Source organism: Simochromis diagramma, unplaced genomic scaffold, assembly GCF_900408965.1.
Source record: "Simochromis diagramma unplaced genomic scaffold, fSimDia1.1 OVJJ01000219.1, whole genome shotgun sequence".
Classification (NCBI taxonomy): domain Eukaryota; kingdom Metazoa; phylum Chordata; class Actinopteri; order Cichliformes; family Cichlidae; genus Simochromis; species Simochromis diagramma.
Window position 1 is genome coordinate 47,657 of NW_024386880.1, and position 7,183 is coordinate 54,839.

A 7,183-nucleotide genomic window follows, 5' to 3' on the forward strand; every position below is an offset into this window, starting at 1 on the left:
ACTCGTATGCTGTTGTGCTGTCACAGACTGTTATCAGCTGTGTAGCCGCTCATACCTCATTTATTCTTCTTGTTCTACCGTCAGACCCAGGCGCACAGCTTTGGTTGAAGTTCTTATGTTTGATTTCATAACAGCTCTTCAGATTTCCACTCTTTATAACTTTATAAGTATTTTTGACAAAGCCATCTTCTTTTACTCATCCACTCAGCAAGCTCCCAACATAGTAACCTATCAACCCGCACACCCACATAGGTTGTTCTTCTTTGTCATTTTATTGGCAGTTGGTGGTGCATTACCGCCAACAGCTGGCTGGGAGAGTGGACCAGCATGATGCTAACCTGCATAGCTGCGTTTGGCGCCAGTTCAAAGGTCAGCCACAGCACGTGTTTTATGTCTTCTTTCTCTCAGCCGAACTGGTCACATGGCTGCCCCTCCCTGAGCCTTGGTACATCCTGTGGCTGCAGAAAAAGCAGGAGCTCAGGAAACAACACCTACAAAGTGTTTTCAGTTTGACCCACAGAGCTGCAGAGCATGATGGGACCCGGTGATAAACTGGAGCAAAGGTCATGCTAACATGTTTAACAGGGAGGACGGTAAAGGAGGGAACGATCAGGACAGTGAGCTGCGGTCATCACAGAAACACTGTTTACACAGACCCACAACATTGTGTCAGTGTTGTGTAATCTGTGCCAACACAGAACAGAGACGTGATAAGAAAACCTCTGATCAAACATGATCCTCAAGTGTCAGTGAGAATAAAAGAAAAGGAAAAGGAAGTCATTTGTCATGAGAAGTGGGGCTCAGGAGGTGGAGCAGGTCACCTGACAATAGAAAGGTCGGTGGTTTGATCCCTGCTGCTCCAGTCTGCATGCCACAGCATCTTTACTGGTCGTGTTACTATGGTAACCCAGAGGAGTTTACTATGATGAGTATTAATTAATTCATTAAATGAGACAATCAGTCAAAAGTCAATCAGTCATTTTTAATCAGCAGTGTTTTTGGAATCATCACATAAATTTAAAACAAAACCAAAAACGCTGAACAAGTTTGTAAAGTTTCTACAGTGTTTCCACTTTTCTTCTCTCACTTCTTCTTCTTGGTCTCCTCTCTGGGCAGACATGCTTTCACTTCCAGCAGCTGAAACATGAAACATGAGCTACACTTTGCATGTTCACAGTGATGCACGCGTTTGTAATTTTACAAGATTATAACTGATGATGCTGTGACAACATGTTCTGTTGAAACAACTTCACCACAGCTGACACAGAACAATACAAACACGTATTTTAAAGCTATCATTTTATAATTGCATGTTATCAACAGTAACAGAGTTACAGTGTAGATGAAACATATTCACAGCGCTGCTGAAGCGTGAAGTTTACGTCTCACGGATTATTCTGGAACTCCTGTTTGTCTGTGTCTGTTTCCCTTCCTCTCTGTGTCCAGTCTGCGTCTCTTTCTTCTGTACTTCCATCTTATTTTGCCTGTCTTGTCTTGATTTAGTTTCTGTCTCCCCGTGTCTCCGCCCCCGTGCGTCACTTCCCTTCTATAGAGTCTCTTCATATTAGTTCATCCATCCTGTTTCCTCTGACTCTCTCCTGTGTTTCCTCCTTTCCACAGTCCAGTCGTGACTGTTTACTCTGTTATGTGTGTCGGGTTTTACTGCTGGTCTTTGTGCCCTGCTGCTTCCTGTTTTACTTTGGTGAGCTTGTGCTCCTTGTGTAGTGTCTTAAGTTTTACTTCCTTTGTCTCTTAATCAGTTCAGCTGTGTTCCCATGTGTCTCCACTTCCCTGATCACCCTTCAGTATACTGGCTGTGTTTTTCTCTGTTCCTCGTCAGAGCATTGGTGCAGCTGTTCTTGTGTCTCAGTGGTGCCAGTGTTTTTTCTTCAGTGTATCGTTCAGTATTTTGTGTTTTTGCACTTTTGCATCCATCTAAATAAATCACTCGTTTTCTGCTAAGGTCTTTTCCTGCTGCTGTTGTCTGCATCACTCTACGCATCCCTGAGTCTGCACATCACTCGTGACACAGTGCAGCTTTATTCGTCTGCGTATAAAAGATGGACACGGTGCTTTCTGTATTGTAAGGTAAAGACCCTGCAGTGATACAACATATGACTGTTAGCCACCTTAAGCTAGCCTGTTACCTTGGTAACATCTGTCTTGTCTTTAGTAATTAGCTTTAAACATGAATAAATTAAAGTTTGATGGTACCTTTAAGACATTTAGTCAAACATTTCTCTATGAAGAAAAGTTTCAGACGATCTCATTGGGAACATAATCCGTAGTTATCAGTAGTAAAAGTTGTAGTCGACACTAAAAAACACCCAAACCTCAGGGACAGGGTTATCCTCTGAGGAGCATGAATATAAAATCCCATCGTTGGTACTTCAGTCTGGACCAAAGCGACGCGCCAACGTACACCAACTCACACCGACAAACTACAAGAACCACAAAACACATGAAGTGTAACAGAGTCTGGTTCAGATGTGTTGTAGTGACCTGTGACGCCGTGATGTGGTCCAGTTGTTTCTAAAGCAGCAGAAGATCAGAACAAGGAGAATGAAGGGCAGACTCCTCAGGATGAAGATGACCGTCGATGATGAAGGAGCTGAGATTCACACAAAACAAAGCTCAGCTCTTCATTCGTTCTTTATCATCACCGTAGTTTCACTACAACAAAAGCTTTTTTTAGTAGATTCACAGGCTCACATTTTTCTAAGCCAGTCGTCACAAACGTCTGTAAGTTTGAAGGTTTTCAGCTGACAGACGTTCAGGTAGTTTCATCGCTCTGGTTTGGAGGATTCAATGTTTATTAATCGTCCCTTCAGACGACCAAAGGCTGCCACGTGTACGGTAACAGCACAGACACGTGACAGACTAAACTTTCATGTGACAGCGTTTAATCTGTAAAAGGTGACGTTGACATATTTTGGAGGCGTGTTGGTCACCAAACTGAACGTGTTCACTCACTGGAGTCTGTGTGGTTGTTGTTGTTGTTATTCACCGTCTTCTCTCTGACTGTGATGATGGTCCCATTTCCTTTAGACACAGTTAAAGATGGAATCTCCACAGTCACTTTACAGATGTTCCTGAATCCTCTGATGTTTGAAATGTTCAAAGATGAGTCTTTGCCTCCTTTTTCAGAGACTTGGAGATTGATTTGCGTTGGTCTCTCTCTTAATTATTGTTTGATTTTTCAGCCAGGCCACTCTGAATCTTTCAGACGTTCTTGTCCAGCAGCAGGTGATGTTTACTGTCTCTCCCTCCATGACAGAAACATCTGGACTCTGGGTCACAACAAACATGCCCGATGAAACAGCTGCAAGAGACACAAAACTGTGAGTCAGTACAAGAGACGAGTCTCCAAAAGTTGGTTCTGTTCATCTGGACGTAGCGTTTTGTGGGAGAAACGTTTCGTCATCATCAGGTGACGTCTTCAGTCTCAGCTGCAGGTTTCAATCTTATAAACAGGACATTTGCATAATGACTGAAACCAGCCCACTGGGGCTGAGGTCAGTTCCTTAATCTTAATCATGCAAATTCTCAGGACCATTGATCAACAACCACTGATCCATGTCCATGAGTCCCATTCACAGCATGTAAGATGGTGACAGATGGACCCTTAGGCCCCTCCTCCATTCAGAGATGGTCTTTCCCTTTTCACGTAAATGGCCTCCTTGACTCCGCCCTCAAACCAGCGTTCCTCCCTGTCCAGGATGTTACATCCTCATCATTGAAAGAGTGTGCACTGGCCTGTAGGTGTGCATAGACTGCAGAGTCCAGGCCTGACGAGGTGGCTCTGCTGTGTTGTGCCGTCCTCTTAGCCAGAGGTTGTTTGGTTTCCCCGATGTATAAATCCTGACAATCCTCCTGCACTTAACAGCGTACACTATGTTACTCTGTTTGTGTCGGGGGACCCGATCCTTGGGGTGGACCAGTTTTTGGTGCAGCGTGTTGAGGTGTTTAAAAGCCACAGAGACCCGGTGTTAGAGAAAATGTGTCTCAACCAGGGGCGATTCTAGGATCAGAGCTTTGGGGTGCTGAGCACCCAGAGAGCTGCCCAGCCAGGCAAGATAAACTTTACTCGTCACGATGAGACGTCTTCCCCGTCTCTGTCAGTCCCTGCATCCCTACATGCCTCCAGTTGTCCCGAGTTCTCTCTGACTGTCTCCTTGGTGCATTTAAACCCCTGTTCCTCCCTGTCCTCATCGTCTGTTGTCTTTGTCTCTGTTATCAGTCATCATAATTTTACTATCTCTGTGCAAGTCTGCAAATTTCTTTATTAAATCATAAGATTCCAAAATTCATCAAGTCACAAAACATGACATCACTGTTTTGTACATTTTAACACAATTTAATCCCAACATTTGTGAAAGAAAAGCAAAACACTTTTTTGAAAACTCTGTAACAAAACCATCAAATCTGATAAAGGTTATTTAAATGCTGCAAAAGAAGAATGGATTGTAGGTATTACAGGTACTGCGCTGCAGGGACTAGAAAGAGAGAGCAGATTTCTCCTGTTTTGGCTTCCTGTTAAATCCAGAATTCAAAATCCTGCTCCTCACATACAAGGTCTTAAATAATCAGGCCTCATCTTATCTTAATGACCTTGTAGTACCATATCACCCTATTAGAGCACTTGGCTCTCGCTCTGCAGGCCTACTTGTTGTTCCTAGAGTATTTAAAAGTAGAATGGGAGGCAGAGCCTTCAGTTTTCAGGCCCCTCTTCTGTGGAACCAGCTCTCCAGTTTGGATTCAGGAGACAGACCACTATCTCTACTTTAAGATTAGGCTTCAACTTTCCTTTTTGCTAAAGCATATAGTTAGGCTGGACCAGATGACCCTGAATCCTCCCTTAGTTATGCTGCATAGACGTAGGCTGCCGGGGTTCCCATGTGCACTGGGTGTTTCTGCTTCACTCACTATGTGTTAACAGACCTCTCTGCATTGAATCATATCAGTTATTAATCTCTGTCTCTCTTCCACAGCATGTCTTTGTGACCAACCAATCACAGCAGATGGCCCCGCCCCTCCCTGAGCCTGGTTCTGCCGGAGGTTTCTTCCTGTTAAAAGGGAGTTTTTCCTTCCCACTGTCGCCAAAGTGCTGCTCATAGGGGGCCATATGATTGTTGGGTTTTCTCTGTATCTGTGAAGCGCCTTGAGGCGACTTTTGTTGTGATTTGGCGCTGTATAAATAAAATTGAATTGAATTGAATTGAAGTAAATGAAAGCTCTGCGTCATTTGAATCTTTGATTCTTGTTTCTGTTGCAGGTCTGTGACTGAACTTCTGGGAGGAGAAACGTTGGTTTCATGCTCCAAACTGAGCTTATATGATACTAAGGACCCTGGAGGTCAGTCCACCTTTATAATTCAGCACAGCCTGGAGTCTCTTAGTCAAGCTTGTTTGTGTTTTCTGTGAGGAAGTTTTCAGCAGCAGCTCTTTTCTTGGATGTTGGTTCCCTTTGTTTCCATCCTCTGTTAAGATGTTTCAGTAATGTTGAGGTCTGGGGAGGCCAATCCATGGCTGACGTCCTGTGATGCTGCATTAGCAGTTTGTTCATAGTGAAAAATGAAGCCACTGCCAATCAGACATTTGCACAGTGGATCAACTTCTGATGGTACTGTCCTGAATTCCACACCTATAATATGTTTGCACATACTGATGAATATGTGCAGCTGATTTTCAGTCCAGTTCCTGTGTGACAGACGCCAGTCTTTCTGCCTGTGTCCTTCCTTAACAATAGAGCCATCCTTCCACTGAGACTGTTTCTGATGAGGCTTCACTGAGCAGTAGATGGATCCCTCAGCTCATCTAATCGTCCTATTTCTAACACATGACTGTCAGAAACTGTTAATCTGCTGCAGCTCTTTAACTCCTCCACTTCTTTTTTGTAATCTCTTAGTTTCCTCATCTTTAAGGTGGCACTGCACACCAGATCCAAAGTCAACATGCTGTTATATAATGGAGTTGAACCTGTAATGGAGTTTGATTTAAACCAATCAGCAATTAAGTGAATGATGATGAGCAAAGATGGTGGAGGTGGTGGATGAAGACCCGGACAGCTGTGGTTGGCTCCTCGTATAGAGCAGAGTGAGGTTGTGTTTGCACATTATTATAAAACCATGTTCACCATATATTTTAGCTGCAGACAATAACATTACTTCTTTGCTGTGGTGATTTTATTCCACTTTGGTAAAATGGAAAACCATCATTTCTTGCTGTAATTCACACATTATTCCAAGAGCCTCAACACGAGCCTTGTAGTCCGACCATATATAGACAAATCAATAGTTGTGTTTGTAACAGCTCATGAACATGAATCGTTCCACATTACTTTAAAATCATTGTAAACTAAACTGGAATAAATGAGTGTTTATATATAGTTTTGTCTCAGCTGTTCATACACAGTGTTTCAGTTCTTATCAGAGTCCCACCGTCTCACTGTGGTGAACCTTTAGCTCTGTTGGAAGCGTGTTGTTAGACCAGGTTTCCCTCATTTAAAAATAATCTCTCATTAGAAATGGACATGATGTCTAAGACATAGAAATGCTTATTATGGGTTCACTTGATGTCACTGAAAAGATGCACATGGGTAACGTGCAGGCCGTCCAGCTCCGAGGTTTATCTCCTCACCTCGAGTCTGCGACACTCTCTCCGTGTCCTCTCAGATAAGGGCGCGCACATTTCTGCACCATCTTCTAAATTACAAAGAGCGACTCACAAAACAGAAGCTCACAAAACACTCATCACAAACCAAAAATGGCTCCACTGAGCGTCAAACTGTCACCAGAATTTACTGATAATCTAAAGACTCTCAGAACTCATTTAGTCTCATTGTGTCTTAGTTTGAGACATAAGTGCATGATCATAATACTGTGTAGTTAGATGAGACAGAGCTGATGCTTGCTCTTAATTATCCTCTTCATGTTTCCCCAGCCTCAGCAGTGGAAGCTGCCATGGATAGAAAGACTATGACTCATCTTAAATCTCAAATCTTTGTCTCCAAAGAGCTGCTGATGTGTCCGATATGATCCACAAGCTTAAACTAGGATTATAAGTGTGTGCAGTGATGTGTGTGAAACCTCTGAGGACTCACACGTGTGTGCTTCAGCCCACACACACATATGAAGCACTGCGACCTCACACAGAAGTGTTTCACACATACCAGCCTGCATCTG

General features: G+C 43.4%; 1 long non-coding RNA gene across 1 annotated transcript; it reads right to left on the reverse strand.

Moving 5' to 3' along the window:
* Positions 1-967: 967 nt before the first annotated feature.
* Positions 968-3,473, reverse strand: LOC120733582. The gene is made up of 2 exons (XR_005695860.1): positions 2,503-3,473; positions 968-1,137 (listed from the first exon to the last, which is right to left on the reverse strand). It is a non-coding gene; the product is annotated as an uncharacterized LOC120733582 (long non-coding RNA).
* Positions 3,474-7,183: the final 3,710 nt, after the last annotated feature.